Source organism: Myripristis murdjan, chromosome 20 (genome assembly GCF_902150065.1).
Source record: "Myripristis murdjan chromosome 20, fMyrMur1.1, whole genome shotgun sequence".
Taxonomy (NCBI): domain Eukaryota; kingdom Metazoa; phylum Chordata; class Actinopteri; order Holocentriformes; family Holocentridae; genus Myripristis; species Myripristis murdjan.
The window spans coordinates 10,602,049-10,626,518 of NC_043999.1; the positions used below are offsets into that span (position 1 = coordinate 10,602,049).

Genomic DNA, 24,470 nt, shown 5'->3' on the forward strand with positions numbered 1-24,470 from the left:
TGAATGGGACCGCATGTTTCACACCTCCTAGTGTAAAAAGGCAAACAATGCTGCTGCTGCCAGGCCAGGGTGAGGGATTTAGCAAGTGCCACATTGTTGAATGGGAGAGAGCAGACCGCTGGCGCTGGTGAACAAACAGACCAGCCACATCAAAAGGCAGAGGGCGTGAACTGGGGCTGGACCATGGACTATAAGGTCAGACAGTCAAGCCATTTTCCTAAATGGAAAAGCTCTACCCAGTTCCTACGGGGAAATGAATCAAATGACAGTGATGATAAAGGGTGAGGGAACTCATTATAATGCAGATCAGCTTTACTTATCTATCTAACACATTTTCCATAGCAAACCTAAGAGCAGCACATTGGTATTTTGGACTGATTTATTCAGTTACAGTATATTTACACTGAGAATGTGCTGCAAAGCGATCAAAATAACTCGGCATTCAGGTCAATGAAACCCACAAGTTTAGTTCTTTTGAAAGATTTATAGATGATAAATGTATTACCATCAATGACTCTTGTAAATACAGTTGGACTATGTCAAGCAACATTAACACTTCTCGGGTCTTTATATCTCAATATAATTGTCAATATATATATATATATATGTATAGAAATATATATCTTGTATATTCTAGCTTTTGTGACTGGGTTGCCACTCCTCACACTCTCCACATTAGTGACCTTGTGAACCGAAGATGTGACATGTGCAGCGTGCGTTTGAGCAGTTAAATTCACATTAAAACAGGTTTACAGGGCTGTAAAGCATCACTGCACAGTGGAAGATTTCCCACCAAAGACTTTTTTCACCAAACTAAAACAGAAAATGCAACTTAAGGAAGGTGCTTTCCCTTTTCCCAAGTCGAAATACCTCAGCTCACATGTATCAGTGTGGTAGATATGAATAATTACAGTGTAATAAATTCCAGGTCAAATGTTCTGCCTTATGTGTGCAGACACTAAAAAGAAGAGTTGCCCAAGGCCACAAAAAATCCCTGCAATCTACACCCTTGTAACAAAAAACCAAAGAGGGGTACATTTTGAGTGTGTTCAGTGTGTACACATGCCACTGTATGTCAAGTATATGTCTGTGTGTGTTAAACCATCTGTGACCACCTCCGGTATGATGAGATGGCATGATGGTGGGAAACTCAGTCATCCTTTACCAAGCTGGGAGTCAGTTTGTCCCGGAGTGCAGTTTTTCTTTGTGTCCTGGTTGCTGGGTGGGTGTCGGCGGTTCATTCTTTACCTGAAGTCCTGTAGCAACTTTGCGTGGGAGACGACGCTTGACAGGGCATTCCTGTACTACAGGGCAGGGAGTGGGGGCTGACAGTTTATTTTAACAAGGTGTGTGTTTGTTTAACCTTCTCTCTCTCCTTCAGATCTAACCTAAGCTTCATATGAGAGCAAACAATAAGAAGAAAAAAAAAGAGGACACATCTTTTACCCAGCAGTTAATGCCCCTGAGCAAGGCACTCATCCCCCACCTGCTCCAGCAGTACCTGCTCTGCAGCTGAAGCCCCTCTGCTGCCAAAAAGCTGTCATGTGTACAGTGAGCACTGATGGACTGCATGTGTGTAGAATGTCAGAAATTTTTTGCTCGTCCGAGTGGGCGACAAAAAAGCACAGCATTTAACCCAATCATTTGTGAGTCATGTTTGAACCATGTAAAATATTTGTGGTGAAACTGCAGTGACTGGAAACTAACTTATTGTCACGAAGCGACCGCTCTGTGTAGTGGTTTGTTGTGTCTGTTCGTGTAAATGACCTTCGTAAATTATGTGAGAAACACGGATATCCACCCAGTGCCTTCATTTGTTGCAGTTGTAAGCAGGAGGCAGTGGGGCAGAAAATCCAGGCCTGGCTTCAGTAACTGGTGGGCTGTAATGAGCGCACTTCACTTGCTTGTTGGGCAATGACAAAACACACATTCAATAAACATCGGACAAACATCTGACGATTTATTCAGAAAATTGCACAGCTTTCCGTACACACTCAGGCGGTGAAAAGTGCAACAAGGAACATAAAACTGGGTGAACTTACACCGATGACACAAGTTATACAGATCACAAATGTGCGCACAAACTGTGTGAGTAAACCAGTGGGTTGTAGTGGGTTGTAGTTTTAAAGGAATACTCCAACATTTTGTGCAAAACGGTAATTTAAAGAAATTAATTGTGCCAGATCTTCCTCTGCCTTCAGCGGTGCATGGATCACTGCAATAGATGGAAAGACAAATGTGTTCAGTGGTTATAGCTGCACCATCTAACTTCTAAAATGACTCTTTTTTTTTTTTTTTTTAATTCAAATACACACGCTGCACTGTGTAAATAAGACTATTTCAGAGTTGCTGTGAGGTTTATTTTTTCACTTTGATGGCGCTAGGCTACTGACTCCCATAGACTTCAAGTCTTTAGGTTAAGCAAACACACAATGCTACCCACAGGAACCAAACCAGTGGGCATACAGAAGTGAAAATTGAATTGAGTCAGTTGCAAATAAGCTACTTTGCCCAAAACACTGGGGTATTCCTTTAAGAAAATGTAATTTCACTACATTTTAATTCACTAGAAATCATTACAACACAAAAATAGTAAGAGTGGCTACTTCTATTTTATGGTTTAATCTCACCACTTTGAATCCATCTGTCATTGATCAGTATTCAACACAAACCAAAACATCTTCTCAGCAAAAAAGCACTTCAAATGGGGGTCTGCAACTTAATGAAAGTTAACTTGACAAACTTTTAAACCCCCCGAAGGAAACATGGAAGGATTTAAGATTCCCGAGACACTTTGACGACAAATGCCATCCTCTTTCACCTCGACTGACTCTGTGCTCTTTATTATCTGGTCCTCCTAAATTTACACCATCCAGTAAAGAAGAGAAAGGGCCTAAACTATACATAGAGCGCTCTCATCCTAAGATTACAAAGACTATACTGTATTACTCCTTATGAATGCCACTGAAAAGACCTACAGGGAGAATGTAGTGCACAGTGAATTGGCCCACACAAAGACTGTCCCTTTAAGTAGACCAGCATGACAGTTGTAACACTAGGTACTTCCCAACCACAGCACAGAGCACCACAGGGGCCCTTTAGGGTGGGTCTGTGTCCTCTCAAAGAAAAAGGGAAATAGATAGTATGAAAAGCCATGCAGCCTTGTGCCACTTGGGTCAGACTGTGTGCGCGTGCATGTGTGAAAGAGAGAGTTTTCTGTTTTTTCTGAGACACATGAAACTGAATCCTACGCCGTTTCCACCTCTGTCCTTCCTATTCAGCTCCATGTCGTCGGTCTTGTATAGGTGCTGCAGCTGCGATGCCGAGACACAGGACTGCATGGGGGGTCTGCAGCAATCCCCTGCACCCCTGCAAAACAGAGAAGGGAGAAAATGTGTCAGAGTGCTGATATGACTGTTCACGATCACACTTGCTCCATGGAGGTAAACCCTCTAACATAAGTGGCTTTCACTCTGAGTTTGAGGTACACAAAAAAAAAAAAAAAAAAGTACGTTGTAAAGCAAATTAGCCCTGCAATAGAGAAGTTACCCTGTTTGTCAGTTTTATTTGCAGATGGAGAACACATACATGTATGGTGAATATTCATTTTCCTTTCCTTCCCACGCACCGCCTTTACAGTAAGACCACAAATATGCACAACATGCTGCAGGGTCAAAGAAGAAACGAGAGAGAGAGAGAAGAAAGGGAAAAACCTACAAGTGACACATGACTGTTTGTAAGACAGATTAGCAGGTAAAAGTTTCAGTTTGTCAAGGTAAGAGATCACAGAGACCCAGATAAAGTAGAATTTTCTGGATGACTCCCCGCTGTATTTTTATCATTTCTAGTGACACGTCAAACATCGAACCGCTTAGTCAGAATGAAGCCTGAGCCGAAAACTACACTCATTTCGTAAGCTGCAATTTACATGCCCATGTTTAATAGCGTTTAGGTGTCATGCCAAGAGCGATTTTGATGACGCCTCAAAACGACGCCGCCGACATTGTCTTAAATCTCTCCGCTTTGAAGAGACAACAAGACATCAACTGGAATGATCTTTACTTTCTCTTTGATTGCTCAATTCCTGCTCCTCCACTTGCTTTCACTGCACCTGACGTTGCTGACGGGGAAAGTCACTTTGGTATGTGTTATGCAAAACATGTCAGCACCGAGTCCCCACAAGTTTCAATAGGAAAAAAAAAACCACACACACACATCAGTGAGAACCTATGCCTGAGGACATCACCTGCTTAAATGGAGGTGTTTGCTAATAATGTAACAAAATACCACAGAAATTATTACTAAAATGATTACTATACACATCCTAAGACGATGCCGGAAGCGGTGTCGACTATTTCTGCATGGAAAGTAATCATGAGGTTGTCATTTCTCGGTGAGCCTCAGTGCCAAGACATCCCGAACAATTCCTCAAAGACCATCCTAGAAATATGCCACACAGAGCGGCATGGGAATGCTGTACACAGGCTCTACACGCGCATCCGCACTTAAACCTGAAATCCGGGTTTTCCCTGAAGAATTTGAATTCATGTTCAGACTCCGGCAAACAGTCGCTGGTGCTGTTGGCTCAGCAGTCAACAGTTCATACCCTGGTAGAAATGGCAACATCAGACTTTTGTAATGACATTAGATGATAAGGCTGTGTGGGCTGGTAGCATATCAAGTGCTGGGAAGGTTACTTTTGAAATGAAATAGGTTACATTTTACTAAGTACCCTGTTAAACATGTAATAAGTAATGCTACTATTTTAATCTCTTCATCAAAGTACTGTAACTTATTACATTTGATTATTGAGTCATTTTCTGATTTCAGAAGGAAAATATTAATCAATTTCCAGCATTGAAAGGTGTTCTTTGACGACATGGCCGCCCGCCTTGATGTGCTCAGCTGACGGCAGCCGTGTCAAACTGGCTGCTCAGAGCTCTGATTTGATTGGCAGACGAGAGGCGTGGCAATTTCAAACAAGAGAAACAATCAGAAACCACACTCAGAATCTGAGCACTGCTCCAAATTGCTCCATGTATGACATCCTTAATGTTGTCCCAACGGTTTTGCTGACCAGCGTTGTCTGGATATCTGCCAAAAGAAGACATTCCTGCATGGCAAAAAGGGGCAAACATCAGAATGAATGTTATAGTCCACATAGAAGCTTTTTACCAAAAAGAATATCTTGAGATGTAATCCCTTTGTAATCCCCAACATTTTGATTCGTAACTGAAATTGAATTAAATTTTTTCCTCAGTAACTGCAACCGATGACAATAACCTTTATTCTGAAATTTCCAAATTTTCAAAGCAAGCTCTTTGGGTAGGCTGATATGCTAAATGAAGAGTCTCTCTAACAATAGTAATACTGCTAATTAGTGTTACTGAGTTAGGACCTTTTAGATCTAACTAACAAAAGTGGAATAAGCACATAATCTATCAGTGAGACAATCCGGCCATAAGGACTGTTTAGTCTAAGCAGTCAAATTACATGCTTACTAAAAAAAAAAAAAAAAGCTGAATCTAAAGGATCTCTAGCTGAAAGAACGACAGGCAATTTTGCATAATGCATCTTTAAATACTGAAAGTTGCCTAGTTTTACACCTGATGTCAGGATACAACCTTCAGGGTAAGTGATACACTGCAAAATTGGCTATGCTGAGTATATATATATATATATATATATAAAAAACAAGATCAAGGCCTGGTTGCTGGTGTTGGATGTGAACTTAGCTACAGGGTGGACATAGCTAACCCAGGGTGCCATATACAGTCGATATAAACAGTGACAACGTCATTGACAGAGGGTCTCCTGTTACATATAATTTTACAACTGACATATTCGTTGCCTCCATCATTGTCCCGTGCAGGGCATTTTAAGGCTCACAGAGGCCGGACTGCTTGAGCAGCTGAATGGCTGTAAAAAAAGGAGCCACGAGTCAGTCAAAATGTATTTCCAGGGGGCTGACGGAGCATTGAAAGGAATGTATGCAGGGAAAAGGGAGGGGTTGTAAAGAACAGGACACAACTGGCACGGTGCCCCACGGCCTCTCACGTGATTTCACCCTATTTGGAAGTTTGGTATCTGAGTGCGGCTTGGCTAAAACTAGCCCTGGCACCGAGATGAAATATGCTGTGCAGTAACATTCAGTCATATGTACCATGCAGCGCGCAGCTCTCATAAAGGCAAGACATGGACACGGACAGGCCGGCGGCACACACTCATATCCGACCCGACCATGTGCTGCACTTTGATTTTGCTGCACCACTGCTATTCATACATGGCACGCAGCAAGAACAAAACCAAAGTAGCTGCTTTTAAAAAACTCCGGTGTATGCAAGAGATTGCAGTGACAAATGAACAAAGTGACTGTCCCTCACTGTGGGAAATGCCATTTCTTCTCAAGTTGATTAAACCAGGTCAAAAGTTGATAACAACAAGGATAGTCTCGTTTACAGTATGTCACACAGGAAAGTGTTTGGCTGCAGCCCACTGTAATAAATAGCTCTAAGGCCATGATATCAGCATAGTATTTCAGGATCAGAGGGTACACAGGGACTCATGGGAAGAGAAGCGCCATCAAATATCAATGCCACTGCCAAGCATCAATAAATTCCTATTTCTCATTCTCCTTTCCATTCAATAAAAGTTCTCATTCATGGCAGTAAAACCACCCCATTCAGTAACAGATTGGTATTTACATTCTAAGGAATATTACTCCCCCCGCGGCCCGGGCTAACTGGGTTCAGAGCCTGTGGGAGGAGGTGGAGGGAGTGGGACGTGGGATCTGCAATGAGCCGCCTCTAACTAGTTGAACGAAAGCAATATCAGCTCCTTAAAGTCACTCGTTACTAAACTCGTCAAACTCCAGATGCTTCACATCTTTGCTGTAATGTGAACCGGGAGGAATCTGCAACAGTATCGTGCCTGCAGTGACCAGCAGGCTCCTCCGAGTGGTGCACCGCAGATGATCTGCTCCCCATCTTTCATCGATAACAAGCTCATTACCAATAAGCCACCAGGTCAGATTAACAGCCACAACTGTTAACAGAAATGATCCTGGGGGGAGGTTAAAGGTCTGACCTGGACCTCCCCAGCACAGTGACCACTGTGGTCATTCCTGGACTGTGTAGAGGCTCTTCTCTCTTTGGTCTGACCACACTGTGAGGAAACAGTAAAGGAACACCAGACAATTCGGGCCAAAGATGAATCAACTTGTTTACAGATTTTATGGGGCACACGTCATCGTGACCCCAGCGTCGCCCCGGATGCAGCAGGGGAACCTCGTCACTTAGCGCCGGTTCAGGACCAGGCCTTCCTTAACAACTACAGGCTCATTAGCAGTCTCTGTTCAGAGATTACCCACTGACACGCTGACCAACAGCTGCTCCAGAGGAGAGCCAGCGGGCAAGAGGCGCTGCAGGGTAATGGAGCACTTCCTGAAATCATCCATAACAACACTGGGACTTCTTTTCATACTGGGATGCTGTTATGCTCAGTGGATGTGTGCTACATGCTTCTTTCACTGCCAAATCCAAGAGAAATAAATTGGCAGAGAGTTTTCAGCTACTCTTTGTAATGAGTCAGCGTTGCTAATGCTTCTCCTCACACAGCTGCTCGCATCATAAAAGTATTAGCCCCTTTTCTGATGCCAAGGACCACACATCTGAAAGATGGAGGGGTGGGGGGGTTAATTCAGCAGTCTCTTCCTGCTTCGCTTTGAGTGGAATCAATAGTTTCAAATGAGTAGTGGAGGACCATAGAACAAACACAAGGAGAACTGAATCCACCCATTATTTCTTTGAAATCAGCTCTATCAGATAGGAAACTAACAGCTGATGGGTATGCCATGTCAAATCAGGCAGCTATCAGGTTAAAGGCGCAGAGGGGCCTGATCCTCTTCAATGTCTTTTACATCAGGAGCCAGTGATGCCATCACAGCTGCTGCAGCTATCCTATAGAGACAGACAAGAGTGAAAGGTCGTCCCTCCAGCTGAGGGCTATAAATTCAAGACGTAAAACGGGAAGGACACACACTCCACTCAACAGGTGCAGATCCAGAATGAATGGTCACCCATTTTTCTTGAAGGAGTGAGAAAAGAGAGGAGCAAGACAGGAGCATTCAGCCTTGAGAACTTACGATGCTCAAATGGTCTCTGCTGAACACAATGGCGGTCCTTCATCACACCGCGGCTGAAACCCTGGCAGATTTGAGAACTGCGACGGCCATAGGAAACTGCATGCCCGACTTATTTGGAAATTGTGAAACTTTGCGACACAGTGATGTGAACGCAAGATATGAGGGAGGCATTCACGAGACCACAAGTCTGCGCAATATTTGACATTTTCCTCCGGCGGCATCAAGGTGGCATGGGGGTCTTTAATGAAAACAGCAGGCACATTGGAGCACTAAGGAAGCCCACCTGTCTGTGTGGCGCTGCACTTCCTTTTAATAAAAGATATGTCAGATGAAGAACATCTAATGAAATTGTAATAGCGAGTCTAGTACTAATATTTGAGACTACATACGCGAGATGAATAATTTATGAATGCTTATTTTGTTTTATGATTTTCTAACATCCAGACTTAATTTCCACCCCACTTGACAGCTTATCTGCTATTTCAAATAAGCACACACGCTCTCTACAAAGACACGGGTTTGTTCTTTCCTCCGCAGCCAAATTCAAAGTGATTTCTGTGAAAAAAATGGAGCATTCTCTTCTCAAGATCAAAGTGGGTCATAGACTCACTTGATAAATGATGGCCATTGTCCTTGGTGAGCAAAGTAGGGTAAGTCTATCTTTGAGTTTCATTGCATTCCTGGGAAAATAAGTTAACTTCTCAAAGATTCCTACGCGACAGCCGCAGTAAAAACAGATGGGAGAGGTGTATGATTCCTATGGACAGCTCATTGCGCTCACCCACAGTAATAAAATAATAGCCCATCACTTATATAAGACCAATTGTTCTGGACCAAAAGAATGCACTCATAGAATTTCTCCCTGATTTATTTTTCTTTGATCCTCATTTCCATTTATTAAGGAAACAGCCCACATAAATCAAATAAATGAACAACCACCCCTCACTCGGTGTTTATTTCCTGCTACAAGAATGACACCATTATCATTTTAAGAGAATCAGACACAAAAATGTAATTTGGGTCTTTCCGTTTCTTACCTCATAATCTGTTCTGCCAGAGGCGAAGGAAATGACGTAAATAATCTTCTCTCATTTACATTTATAGGCCTGAGAGCAGTGTCATCCACCAAAGGAGCGACTTAATTTGAACTGACCAAAGAGTCTCCTCTGCAAAATGTAACCCGGTTGCAACACCAGCTCATCTTAGGCGAAAAAAAAAAGAAGAAAGAAGTAATTTGAAACATTTTTATGGGAACTTGCTTGGTCTTTGAAGTTCATCAAATAAGAAGAGCTTATTCACGGACAGCTTTGGCATTTCCCATGAGTTCAGTTCTCCTGATGGATGACCCAACCCTTCATGAACCATCCGATGCTGTAGACGATAAAGATATGCGACTGATTTATCTAAATGTCACAAGTCATTTAATGCGGTTTTTGCTCCTTGAGGGCAATAACTGTTGTTCACCATGGTGAGGAAGAAACAGTCATGAAACAGAAATAGTGTAGGAATGTACTTTTGCTTGTAACAAACAAGACAGGGACTATATTCTTATCCATTTATCAATAGCTGGGAGAAAAGAAAAACACAGGCACAAAATGAGTTAAAATAAGGAAACAGTGGTTGCATTCTCTCCACAATGTTGTGTACAGTCTACATCGCAGTTGTGAGGTTTAAAAATATATATAAGCCTACAAATGAGGAAGTCTATTAACTGCACGACATTACTTCTACTTCTCACACAGCTCTTGAGTTTTAAAAGGGTCACGACCTTCCTGACCCGGATGTCTCGACAGTGGACAGCAAGTGAGCGTCCGAGCAACATCGACGGCACTCGTGCCTGAAATGACCTTTGGAGCCCGGCGGCCGTGACCTCTCACACCGAGCCCCGGCCCTTCAAGCTGTAACCCTTCCACTTAAACATGCATGCTTGCCACTTTGAGTAATGAGCAATAACTAACCTTCCCTAACGGGACAGTAGATCCCCTGGTTTAAGTTTGAGGCGAGGCATTAATCAACAACTGTGGTGGGTAACTCAAGGGACAGGCAAAAACTGGACAGCACTGTGCGACCTCCATTGTGCACTAAAGGCATGTGTTTCTGATTAATTGCTGTCCTCTTTACAATGAAGCCGTGGTTAGTTAGGGAAAGGAATATATTGCAATGAAATTCCCTCATGGACTTTCAATTCGGCCTCTTTTATCTGGGTTGAGATAAAAAAGTGGCATGTACTGGGAAGTGGGAGAAAGTCCCCCATTCATTTCTTCGGCTCCCTTTGAACTCTCTCAAACATGGAAGGCTAAATATTTACACGTCGGCCCTTGCTTGTTTAATGTTAAAGACACACTTGCACAGTAGAGTAAATGAATGAAAAAGCTTTAGACAAAACACCTCCAGCGGGTGATGAGTACCAGGCCACTTTATGGTGCTGGTCCACACAGGTTCAACCTCCTTTTCAGGGCATGGGAGACAGAGACCCAGGGGTCTGCTAGGGGGCTCAGTGGAGAAGCACAACACTGCTGACATTGCTGTCTCTCTGAAAAGAGGAGATCAGTGCATTTAGAGTTGGCTCAGGCCCAAAGAGATTAAACGGAGGTAGGCTGGAATACCATGTGAGGGCATTATAGACAAAGAAACTAGCCGTCTGATCAGCTGCAAGCATACCATTCACCATCACAAAAGAACGAGGTGCACAATAGCATGTGCTAGTGAGTTTTAGAGGGACTATTTACCCCGTTACCTGAATGTAGTGATGCATGTGTTACTGCACGTAAAAACTGTCAGTCTCAGAAGAGGAGAAATCTGCTGGACCTCAAGCTGCTCATCTCTGTAATAAAGCACTCAGACTGACGCTTTGACGTTTTTCAGGCTGATCAGGAAGAGAAAAGAAGGGAATGAAAGCGAAAGAGAATAAAAGTGAGAGAGAGAATGATGAGGGGAAAGAGCGGCTGAAAGCAGGATTTGCTCCACTCTCTCATTCTTAATCCTTAATCAGTTTACATGCATTCGGAGATCTTGCTAATTCTACCAATTGAAGCATCTGTTTTACTCATCACTAATGCCAAAAAGTGCCCTTGTCAGTGTGCTTTAGTGCACAGAGTCAAACAGAGTTCAGTCTGCAGAGAAAATAATCAGGGAGAGGAAATTCTTTCTAAATGTAATAAAGGAACAATAGTCAGCTGTCACAGCTTTTGTAGATCTGTCACAAATGCTTTGGAGAGTCTGCCGTCTATCCAAAGAGCAAAGGCCGCTCCTCTCACATACGACGCTCAGTGCAACACTGTACAATGACATTGCAACAGAAAAATTGTGTGTGTAATGTAAGAGGGAAACCAAATACTCAAAACTGTGGTGAATCAGCAGCAACTGAAAGGCCCCGTCCTGCATCTCCCTGATAGTGGCAAGAGCAACAGCCATCAGCAGCAAGACCACAGCAACGTCCAGTCACCGCTGAGTTACGCAGCGCAGAGGGGAAGATAAAGACACTCACAACAGGATTCTTGTGTAAGCTTCAGTGAAATCTGAGATTAAACAACGAATGTGACTCATACATTGAAGACAATAGATGGAGGGGTTTCAGTAATGTCTTGATCCATGATGTAGAATTTATCACAAGAATCTCAGACAAATAAGGACAATCTGTTGTGTGAATAAAAGGCTCATGAGACATGGCAAAGCACAGACGACTAGAGGGATATGGAGTTTTTTTTTTTCAGTCTGGTCTTGCATTTGTCTGATTTGGCACAACTTGAGTAGATTCACAGTACAATCATGCAAGCTTTTTCTCTGCGTAACAACCATCAGTGAGCAAAAGAAAAAAAATACCACGCACTTTGGCACAAAGACATCTCAATTTATGACAGATTTTTGATTGACCAGGAAATCTGTGAATGTCAATGACCAGATTCAAACATTTACAGTCTTTTGTTCTGCATGCTTCCCGCATCATTATCCAGCAATTTAGGACTGTCTAGACCCTGACAAATGTCTTCACTGTGTATCCCTGAAACAAAACTCATTGAAGAGGGGCCAGTCGAGTCGATAGATGAAGTTATGCGAATATATTCTGTGAAGAGTTGAGAAAAGGTTTACAAAGTAGGACTAACTTTGTAAGAAGTTAGGTCTGATGAGACATATGCCCCAAATATGCCAAGTGTCCTGTAAGAGGGGCATGAAATGAGAGGATGTGGATAATAATAGCACTAATTATATGGAAGAAAAACACAATGCTATGGCAGCATCACTATGATGAGCATCTGGACCTGCAATGCATGCATCGGATGCAGGCTTAGTCGCTCAGTGCATGAAGGAGAGTTTGATAGAGCATACCGTTGGCATGGTAGGGGAATATTGGGAGTTTAGCATGAATATACAGGTGAGGAGAAAGAAGGAAAGGCAGGGAGTTGGAGTGAGGAACAGGAGAATCAGGAGAAAGAGAGGAAAAAAGTTATTCTGACAGATCTGAGGCCAGTCACAAATCTGATTAAAAATGGTCACCGGAGACACGTTTGAGAGGCACGATGATGCCAGGTGTGAACAGTGATCTGTCCTGGCTGTTGAGCTGGTGTTGTTTTTTCCCTAGGATGGTGAGGTCATGACCTAACTGACATCCATTCATTCTCTACAGCCATATTCAACTTCTGCCAAGAGCCCGAAAATGATTTTGAAATTCTTCTGATCACTCAAAACAAATGTTAAAACAAAGTCTAAACAGGGCCTAAGAAGCAGCACACGGCAGAAATCCCATGAGATGACAGCACTAGATCTGTCCCTCTGCCAGATCACCCTCCTCCAGCTGAGGGAGAACAAAAAAGGAAAAAAAGAAGCGGTGCCGATCTATACCTGAGAATCACACGATAATGAGCTTTTGTTTCCAGTGTATAGAGCAACTTTGGCAAGGTGGGCAAGTCACAGAGGTGACCTGGAGGTCAGGCCACTGCCCAGGAACCTGCATGCTGATGAAGATGGAGGATGCTGAGCATGGTAGGCAGGGGAGGTGCAAACGAGCCGGAGGCCCCAGGGGGCCCATCTGTTGTGGGCAAATAAACGGGCCTTCAGTCAATGGGAAAACTGCTCTTTCCCTCCGAGGCACAGCAGACAGCTCCATTAATCAGGACCAGGATGAGCCTGCTGGGCTCACAGTGACAAGTCAGCAGTGGCACCAACTCTCCTCCTCCTCCTCGCACTGTATCTCCATTAGAGGGTTGAGGTGTCAGCTGGCCGCGGCTTCTGTTCCTCTCTTGTCACTATCAATGTTTTCACAACTGTCCTCTAAGAATAACTTTCAAAAAAAAGGTGACCTAGCCGAAGTGGCAAAATAATTTATGGTCTGCGGTTAATCCCACCAATAAATAAACATTTGTTTTAGTTTCACCATTTTGTGACCGATGTTTACTTGGAAACTGATATCCCTACTGACTGAATTGTGTCACATCAATCCAGAAAAAACTTTGAATTAAAAAGTCTGTTCCACTTCAATCATTACTAAGCCTGTGGCAATGACAATAACAATCGTAAAACATTATGATACACAAAACCCACAATATGTATCCTGAAGCCAAAATCTGTGGCCTCAGGGGAGCAGGTCCCAGACGTACATAACACACCTAATAGGAACACTATAGCACAGCCAGTACCATCAGACACACACACACACACACACACACACACACACACACACACAGTCAAGCTTTAGAGCCTTTCAGATATAGGGATATGCCTCTTAAAAGTATAGCACACTGAAGATAATCAGTTTAAAGACATTACAAAATCTTATGACGAGTTTTTGTAAAACATGTCATAAAGGTTCTTGGCCCTGCTGGACAGAGAAGCCAATTGTGTCTCCAGTGATGAGATATGACACATCCACTCAGCCTATCTTCCCTTAGAAAGCGAGATGAGTGGAATGGGGTGGGGAGGGTGGGGGCAGACACAGCGGAAAAGAAGATGGAGGAGCACTTTAATAGTATGATTCAGCAGAGGTATCAATTCCCCCAGATGGCAGGCTGGCTCCTATTGACTTACATAGGGGGGCGAGTAAAGAGGCAATCAAAACCACCCCAGGGACGGACAGTCAGCACATCAAAAGGGAGCTGGATCAGTGTGCCCAGGACTCCCCATCAGATCCAAATGGAGAGGAGGGAGGCGACGGTTCATGAAGTGGCAGAGAGGTATTACACTGACAAGAGAGGAGGCGCTGCACTGTGCCTCACAGGTTGATGTCCGCAGCAGGGCTGACCCCCCAGTTGTCTCCTCTAAAGGCTCTTTCCCGCTGATCAACCAGAATCAAGAACTGGAACAGGAACTGGCACTGGCACTAGAGCCGTTTCGAGTTGTCATTTGTGTTTCTTCACGGGAAACGGTAAAAAGCCGACTGGCGGCAGATTCAGCAAAGCAAGTGACTCAATCATCATCTAAGCAAACATTTGTATATTAACATAATTTTAAAATGTATTTCCCTCTTGTTTTTTTTCATTCCCGCAATCACTCTTTGATCTCATGCTCTGACCAAATCACAAATGACAGCTTGGACCGCACTGTTGCTGCATGGCGCCGTGCTTTTCTCCATCAGGCATCTATGAAATGCTGGACCACTTAGCAACAAAATGCCTCTAATTCAACATCAATTTAAATATTGTGACCATCAGTCGCTGCAGTGACACACAAGTGTGTAACCAATCAGCAACAAAACCACACTGCTGCTGCCCCAAGTCAAGTTGATTCCTGTGAGTGCTTGAGGAGCAAGAATACAAAAATCATGTGGAACTGGAACTGGACTCTTGGTGAATGGAAAGTCCAATTTTCTTGCTCTTTAGTGCCACAGAAATCATTTCGGTGCCGTTTGGTGCAGTGAAAAAAAAAGCCCCCAAATGCCCCAAATCAGAGGTGCTGGTGATTTCACTGTAAGGTGAGGGGCGCGTAAGTTGTAGGTTATCTGGGGATTGGGACTCTTGAATTTGAAAGCAATCACTCCTCTGACCTTAACTTTGCACTGCCGGACAGACAACTGGAGGGCGTGAGTGACAGCCCGAGGCTCTCTGGACAAGGACTGGGCTGCATTTAGCGAGCACCAGGTGTCAGAGGATGTCCTGTGACACCCAATGACACAGTGCTGGTGTGTATTGCGACAGTTGCAGACATGCCTCTGGAGGTTTGTTTTGGGGGCCGGTGGCCAGCAGCTTTCACACATGCTTAACAGCTGCTTAAAATAACAATACCAGCAAGATCGCGGAGGAAAAGGGAGAAAGCGGTTTCCACCTGGGGAGGGAACGACCCGCCACTTGATCTCGTGATCTCATCGCTTTGCTGAAAGAGCTTGTGTGTAACTCTTCATTTTGCAAACCCTGTCCATGTCAGTGCACAGGCCACTCTCTCTAAAGTGGTGTTCCGCAGTAAAACTACATTAACCTTTTGCAGCGGCTGTTAATCAGTCTAATGAAATCTGCCAGACAGTCAGCAGCCTGACCTCCAACCCCTGATGAGCGAGTGAAGGAGAGTTGGCAGTGACAACGCACTATTAATATTTCATTAGCATTGCTTTAATGATCATTAAATTGCTCTGTGAACTGGCCTTGTACTGGCAACACGTGATCCCATGTAGTATGGTCTGTTTGTCTCTCACTAAAATAATGATGACTGGAAGATATTCATGTGTAAATTGCAGGCAAATGGGAGTGCGCTGAATCCCAAAATAGTGCTAATGGAGTTGAAAAGTGTGTACGTCACGCCAGTTCTGGATGTGAATGTCCTTGGACGTGTCGCCATGTACATGTTGTGACACTAACTTATAACCTGTTTCTTGAGATTAGAGGTTTGCCTTCAGCTCCTGTATTATAATGTATTTGTACTGTAATTTAATCTTACAATAAACATTGTTCTTATGATCTTTTTTATCTTAAGATTTTTCATTATAGAAAGACATTATCAGGACAACAAATCCCCAAAACCCTCAGCGTTCCCAAATCCTATACCCCAACCCCGACAGCATGGTGAAACTGTGTTTCTGTATCACTACGCAACGGCTTCTCCTACCAAGTGGGTAAACAAACATACATGTGCTGAGGGGAGCTGCTGCATGGTGATGCCGAAACAAAGTAGTTCCACCAGTTGGCGGGCGAGAGCGCCAGAAAAGAGCGTCAATAACAAATCCCAAACCAGCGAGTGTTGCTTTGAAAGATGCACGTTTGTTTAGCTTTCGGTTGTCGCACAAAATGGTTCTGTTTGGTGGGCCAGATGCACTTCATTCATTTTGCAGAAAAGCACTCCTTCTAGCAACAGGTTATATTTTCATATTAGGAGCTGATGGGTCCAACCTGCAGGATCTATACTGGTCAGATAACAAACTGCATAACTGTACACTCTTTGACTGTTTATTTACCTCTTTAACTGTTTAATCATTTTATATCTGTCAGACATTATGATAATTCAATAGTGCATCTATGGTGTATATAGGTATACTTTTTAAATATTCTCAATTTCTTATTTCTGTTTTTATTGTTGTAATATTTTTGCAGGATCATGCACATACTTCTACATAATGAACATAATGCAAACATTCTTTCAGCTAGGATTAATTCCACATATTTCTACATAATGCACATACAGTGGTGGAAAAAAGCCCATGCATTTGTGAAATATTGCATTAACAAATCACTTTTAGGTCTTCAAGTGCAATTTCTTTTAGTACAGTCACAGTCAAAATACTAAACAAATCCTAAAACAAAAAGCCATTAAAAACTTAAAATTGATTGGTTCCATAAAAATACAACTTGAGTATTGGGTCATTTTGGTACCAGTGATGAAGGTCGTTCTTTTTATTAAAAGACACAATTTTTGTTGCCAAGCTTCATGTCTATATAAAGCCAGCACATTTGAAAGTTCTTCAGACACAAAAATGGCTAAACAAGGAACCTAACGCAGGAAACACGCCTGAAGATAAAGATTAAACTGTTTGTATCTGTCTAATGCAGCCACACCTTTTGAAACACAAAAAAAGATTTTTCCACAAATATTTCATGATAATATTTGAGATTGTGTAAAATTTTAAGGGTGTCCGAAAACTTTTTTCCACCACTGTACTTCTTTTACAAATTTATAATGCACATTTATTTGTCCAGATTTCTCCACACATCACACAGGGTAATCCCTAGTAGTGATTCCACTATTGAAACACATCTTGAGTTATGCTGAATCATATGAAACCTGATACAGAACAGCATAATTGATGACGATGACGATGATGTACCCGCTTTTCCACTCTGTGCATGCTAATACCAGCGACATGTCTCAAACTGTTGAACATACTTGGGATATATAAATCTAGCATTGTCTTGAAACTCAGATTTGAAGCGGGCGAACGACTGCCTCTCATTGCTGTGGGCAAATAAGTATGCCTATCTGTCTTGTGCTCCTCCTCTGCTCTGTTGGTTAAACAATGGAATTTTGAAACCGCTCATTATGTGTGTGGGTATGTTTCCTTTCACAGACAGCTCCTTCCACTACCACAGTGGCAGGACACATAAACACACTATGTAGGTCAGTCAAACAGTTTGTGTCTGTTCTCTCCCTCCACGCCTGAGGTAAACTGACAGCAAAATCAAACACATTGTTTGCGGAGTGTGACTCATCCCATCCAGAGAACCTGGAAAGTGGAACAACCTTTCCCCTCCTTCTTGGTGTTGCCCTCCAACGCTGCCACTTGTGCATGAAAGTTTACAACAGGAGGACCCGCCGCCCAGCTGAGCTCCACCTGTCGAGGTGCGCAGGACCGCTCTGCTGCCTGTCTGACAGCAGCTGAGGACCACATCTCCTCACTTGTATGACCAATGGTTCACGCCAAGCTCCTGGGTGTGTTTATAACTGATTACTTATGGCCCTTTTCCACCACATGGCACCGGCTCGACTCAACTCTTCGCCTTTTACTTTTCTGGATTTTGTTTTCCGCTGCCGCTTGAAGATGAAACCCCACCAGTCACTTGTGGGCGTGTTGACTAGTTTTTCCTCCCTTCTCTACCAGCCTGACAAAAAAAAACATATCTTTTATTTTCAAAAGAGCAATAAGACGAACTTGAAATGACTGCTTCACACCAACAATATTAGTCTAGCTAAGAGAATGGATAGATTGTCAAACACAACACAAGTTTCAAGAGTCTCGCTTTGGCATTTCATGGTTGTAGCTGTTAAATTCCTCTCGGTCCCATCAGTGGTCTGCAGCGTTTTCATGTCACCTTTTAGTAATGGCTCATCTCGCTTACAACTTCAGTGGAGGCGGTGCCAAAAAGAAGTACCAGGTACCACAGTTTAGTCGAGTCAAGTCGAGGCGGTACCATGCAGTGGAAAGGGGCCATTGTGGTGAGAGGAAGAGTGAGAAAAAAAGTAAAAGAGAGAAAGAGGGGGAGGAAGAGACAGCAATTTAGAGATGATGTGGCTCTGACGGGATTATCTTGCTTTCATCCCACCTTGACCCATTAAGGGAACATTCACGGTTTACTGCTACTGCCTTTTTCACAGGAAAGTCAATGGGGGGCAGCTGAAAAGAGGACAGAGAGCAGCTGCTGTATCAGGCGTCTTTTCAGGCCAAGCGGAGCATTTTCAAATGCCGAGAAATACGTTTTAAGAGGCGTGCGCACGACGTGGACCCCCTTTTTTTTTGTGTGCCAACTGGTCACAACAAAGAGGTGTTGCAGCCTACACAGGCAACCAAAAAAAAAAAAAAAAAAAAAAAAACAATAAAAGTTGAGAAATTTGCAGCAGAAAAGTCAATAGAGAGTCAGTGGAGAGTGCCATGGGAGTGTTACTGTCATGGCAGCACATTTGACTGCAGGGTGGGACTTTCTGATGCACTTTCTGAGAGTCATACCCAGTGGCAGCCAGTCATTATAGAAACAGTTTGTGTTACATGACCTGCTTTTTTTGATTATCTGACAAAATGAGGCCAAGGTATCCAATTTAACATAAAAAAAAAAAAAAAAAAAAAGAAAAAGAAAAAAAAGGTGGACCCTCAAGAAGCGTAACCTACAGATGAGTAGCATTTTTTTTTTACTCTGAGATGTTAATTCCTGAGTTCCTTATTATACTGCCCCAAGGAAATATTTGTGTTGATTATATTTTCTGGTTGAAAAAACAACGTTAACATGAAACTTATGTTCATTATCAGTTTCTCATTTATTTTTGATGGAGTAACTATGACAAACTGGAGCACTGGTCCCCATTTCTTGAGGGAGATGTTAATGTGCACTAGCACTGATGGATGAGTTTTTACACCGAGAGTTATTACTCTTCAGTGCTTCTGCCCTTTCACTCCTGCTGGACCCAGTCTGTCCCTTTAAACTCAGCAGCAGCCTACACGCTCTGCGAGAACCCAGATATACATAAGAAACAGATGTAGCCTCTCATGTTTGTTCCTAAAGTTCAGCTTTAAGTCAATGTTTGTGACTACTTCCCTGCTTCTGTAGCCATTCATCTGTGGCCTGCTGCTGCCACATCGGTGGTATTTTGGGTATGTGAGTCGCCAGCCTGTAGCCGGCTCCACCAATCACAGCTCAAGTAATGCAGGCATCAAGCCTGTGGCCAGCTCCACCAATTACAAGTCACTTATTAAAGGTGCACTATGCAAAACTGAGGGTTGATTGAGGTAAGGACTGTTTAGACTCTGTTCATAAAAAAGAGGAATAAGCACATAATTTATCCGTGAGTCAGGCCAACAATGAAAACCACGTAGACTCTACCTTATTCCTGTTTTTTTTGCCAGTGTAAAGGGTCTTCACTCAACGCAGTTTTACATAGTGTACCTTTGATTAAAGGGTCAAAGACCACTTGGGTCTAAGACATCGGTGTCTCAGTGGCATAAATTCCTACCTAGTTTTAAACGATTACATTATATGAGACGATGAAACCCATCTATGGAAACTACTTTCATGCCGGCGACTTTGACTTTATGTCAGACTCGGGACGGAGAATTTTAGCCATATGATAGTCCAGGTTACTGTTTTCTACCAAAATGCACATCATACAAACATCATGAATGAAAAAATATTTCTAATTTCATAGCACTTCTGCACTGAAAATCATATTAAAACAAATGCATCTGAATCTGGGGCGATGTAGGTTCACATTTCTATGATAATATATTTGGCTCACTTTAGTCGGAAATAACAGTGTGGTTCACATTAAAAGAAAGTTTGGAAAAGTTTCCAAACCTTTTAAGTTCACGTCATGGTATTATTATCTTTCTTTTTCTTTTTTTTTTTTTTTTTTAAATCAGTGCTGGTTTGAGTGTGAATGATACTGGGATATTTGCATGGTTTTGATGCACCACAGTAAGAGTAAGCACAGTGATTTCTCCTATAGACCCACAATAATCTCGCTCAAGTATAGTTAATAGCTAACTTGTTAATTTAGCCAATCACTGTAGCTGTCGCCAGCTAATTTGACAACGTTAAGGTCAGTCTGAAATCCTCACTTATATGTTTCATTAACTCTAGTTTAATACAGGCCAGTCTTTCAGGTAGAGTTTTCCACCCTGAGATGAAGCAAGTTCAAACTGGCCACTGTGGGAATAAAGTCAATTATAGTTAAATACCTGAGTTAATAATGCCACAAATCTGAGCTTTTACTGCCATTTCTGTGTGTGTTATGTCTGCAGAGGCACTGCTGCAACATTCCCATGCTCCAACAAGACTTGGCTTCAGAAACACGCCCTCCTCCTGGCCTCGAACAGGCCAAGGCACCGCACAACTCAGGTCTGTGTACACCCCAGCCAGGGAAACTCTCATGGGAAAATTAGCTCTAATCCAGCCAGTACGCCAGGCTTTGATGAGGATCGTTACAATATAACACATGACAATGCTCTCCACACTCTACTATGCACTGACACCCCCTGCATGCATATAGAAAAAGCTGACAGATTCCAGCTATTCAGCAGCTTTTTTCATCAGGGCTCCATCTGAATGTGGATGGACCAAAGGGCCAAAGTTTGGCTGTGACAAAAGGCTTTTCAGTGAGACCTTCTATGAGATTACTGTGGTTGAGGACTAAATGCTACACATTTGAAACTGAAGGGAATAAAAAAAAGCGACTTCCAAGGCTACTGTTCCCACTGGTCTGCAGGTATTGCTGTATTAGAAATCTAGACTTTCTGAAAGCCACAATGCACTATTCTGGCTATAAAGAAAAGTCTAGCCAAAGTGTTTTTGGGGGAACTGGGTTGGAAACTAGTATAACTTTCCAAACTTGTGGTTTCTTTTTACTTGGTATTTTCTACTCCTTATCAAACTGTATATATTTAAAAGTGTATGAGGTTAGAAAATGACATCACTCACCAGAGAGACCAATATTGTTACATAACAGCCAGACATGGCTGTGACCGCCCTGCAGCACAGCTTCAAATGGTTTCTTTCTGGGCCTTGACACTCAGTCAACTTTCCCATTTAAATCTAAAGAAATGAACATTTTAGTCAGATTGCTACAACTGTGTGTATTAACCGGCAGTGTGAAACCTTGGCTGAACCCAATTATCTGTCCGTCATTCACGTTACTGAATAAATGAATGCCGTGCCACACCATCCTATATTTCCTACGAGGTGAAAACGTGACGAATAATAATTAGTGCAACTGAGACTACTAAGAATAGCATTACCTGAAGCTCTTTTAACTGAAAGGTGGGAACTGGGGGGAGAAAAGTGGAATGAGACCCCATCCATTCTGACACTTAAGGGTGGTGTTGCGTTCAAGAGCACAGTTGTCCCATTTCTCCACAAAATATTCCTAAACACTCTCATATGGTCCCGCGTCTGACACTGAAAACACTGTGCAGGCAATGAGTTGGCAGGCAATCATAGGTCGACACCGCCAATAAAAACATATACTGGTAGTAGAGAGAGAGGGAGAGAGAGAGAGAGAGTAAGAGAGAGAGAGAGAGAGAGAGAGGGAGAGAGAGAGAGAGAGAGAGAGAGAGAGATGCAACATAGGTAGTGGATGGATTCCCTAAGAGGAAAGTGATGTCATCTGATAGTAATGACGCTGTAAAATGAGACACAGGCGGAGAAAGGACTCACTGGCAAGCAGCTAGAACTTCCAAGTATAAGAGCATCGTTGCCTAATCTATTCCAGCTTCCAACTCTAAGTCTGAAAAAACACAGATTACGTAACAGGCAGACCTCCATGTATTCCTGGGCCTCTTAAGTATGTGTGCAGTCCTTGTGGTGTAGAAATAGTGACTTTTGGCGAGGATCTCTTGGTGCTCTCCTAGAGAACAGCTAGACCTGTAGGTTACACTTTTAAAGCTACATAATGTTTATATCATAAAACGTGAAGCAAAATCCAATGACATGCTAAAGGCTTCACGAGCTTCAGAATAAAAGACAAGGCTACAGTCTGTGTAATCATAGCAATGCATAATAAAAAAGCATGATTCCTTATTTGAGGCATTTGTGGATCTGACTCACACTGTAATCATGGATCCTGTATTTTGGTTTTGCTGCAGCAGGCAGTGTCAGTGTCTGTGCAAGGACTTAGACATTTAAAATGAAATGAAGATAACACTGTCCCTGGTCCAAGGATGATATTCCATGGAAAAATCCTCTTTTTTCCCTGCCCTATCCACAGTGAAATCCAACCACAGGGATCCATGAAGCTGGTGGGGATCAAGTGTCTTGCTCAAGGACACTTCAGCAGAGTGGATGCTAGCGGTCATGGGGGGGCTTGAACCCCGGCCATCTAGTTTTAGAGGACGGTTTCCCTTGGCAACTGTGCTTCAGCAGCAGGTTGTGGTCTGCATAATGACCCAACATGAATCCCACCTTTGTGTTCCTCCCATGTCTCGTGTTACTTCATGCCTCAGACAGGTTGCTCCACCAGCTCGACTAGGCAAAGTGCATTTTTATGATGCTCAAAACTCATATCGTCCCACTCCCGTTCAGTGGGAAAAAGTACTTTACAGCTATTGTGTTGCTGCAAATAACTGAGTACCTCATAATGCAAAAACACCATATATATTCATAGCATGGGAACAGGCATGAAACAGAAAGTAACACCATGTGCACTGCCTGATGCTATCACAGATGCCCTTTATCTTTTGTTATGAACCCAATCACTGCACTATCACTCTCACGGCACACATAAAACAAGCAGACCTCCATGCATGAAATACCTATCAGGTTTTGTAAACCACAGAGAGAGAAAGTGTTATATGTAAGGCAAGATTCAATGCAGCAAAGATAAAAGTAAGCATCTCATCAACGTGTTCAGCTGAATAAACAACAGGCAAACAGAAACGTGGCAGTGAAATCTCCCACTGCAAACTCCACAGTATTAACTGCAGTTAGACAATAGAGAAGCCAACCGAAAATAACACTTGTCTTGAGAACAATAGTTAATAAAAAAAGGCTACACCATATGCATTCAAATCAACTTTAACCTCTACAAAAACGTTATGATATAGCCAGTAGGCTATGCCTTGTACAATTAAGTTTTAATTCTAGGGATTCACCCAGCCACATATTATACTTTATGACATTATCACCAGGCCTTTAATCTGTCTTCATTAAAGACCAGGCTGGAAATGATGCATCGATAGAAAACGCCGTAGTTCAATATGCAGAGCGCTTACCAGTGTGGTCGGGCTGGTTTTGCTGCCTTATTATATTCCTTTTTTCAGGTGATCAGTTGCGCGTCTTTCAGACAAATCTCGACCTCACTTCCATGTGCTCGCGACCACGCGCTCAATGGAGCGCTCAGGATAGAGCGCGTGACGTCATGGCAAGACTGGAAACACGGGCGAAAAATCTGAGTGATATCCCGGTAATACTGCTGTGGAGGACTGGCTGCATCTGTGCTGCTCCGAGAGAGACTTACAGTAAACCTTACGGTTTTTTATGATATATATATATTTTTTAAAAATCCCCTATGATATCGCTCCACTATGATACTCATTTTTTAAAAATCCCCCATGGTGTCGGTATTATATTGATGTACCCACAGGGACTGACATGTTTGTTGTCATATTGTATTGATTATTATAGCAATCATACACTTCATGTCCATCTCTCTAAGATACTTTACTACAGAAAGCTTTAAACTATACTGACACCATCACCACCACCAAGATATCGTTTCTGAAATATTTTATTATTATTATTATTATTATTTTTAAGTTTCTGTCTCTTAAACACATTCCAAAGCGAACATGTCTAGTTCAGCTGACTGAATTCCTTCTCTGCCTTAAAAACATTTGTTTTCTGAATAGGATCACTGTAAGACTGCCAGTATGTGTGCAGGGTACTACCTATAACAGTATCTTGAACATTAATTTTCAAGCTGTCATCTAGGTTGC

The 24,470-nt window shown here is 42.7% G+C and overlaps 1 long non-coding RNA gene across 2 annotated transcripts; it reads right to left on the reverse strand.

Moving 5' to 3' along the window:
• Positions 1 to 1,940: 1,940 nt before the first annotated feature.
• LOC115378960 (uncharacterized) lies at positions 1,941 to 23,936 on the reverse strand. 2 transcript variants are annotated; one of them, XR_003930181.1, is made up of 3 exons: positions 23,748 to 23,936; positions 3,252 to 3,369; positions 1,941 to 2,215 (listed from the first exon to the last, which is right to left on the reverse strand). It is a non-coding gene; the product is annotated as an uncharacterized LOC115378960 (long non-coding RNA). The 2 variants fall into 2 exon arrangements; XR_003930180.1 differs by having other exon boundaries at positions 3,263 to 3,369; positions 23,748 to 23,927.
• Positions 23,937 to 24,470: the final 534 nt, after the last annotated feature.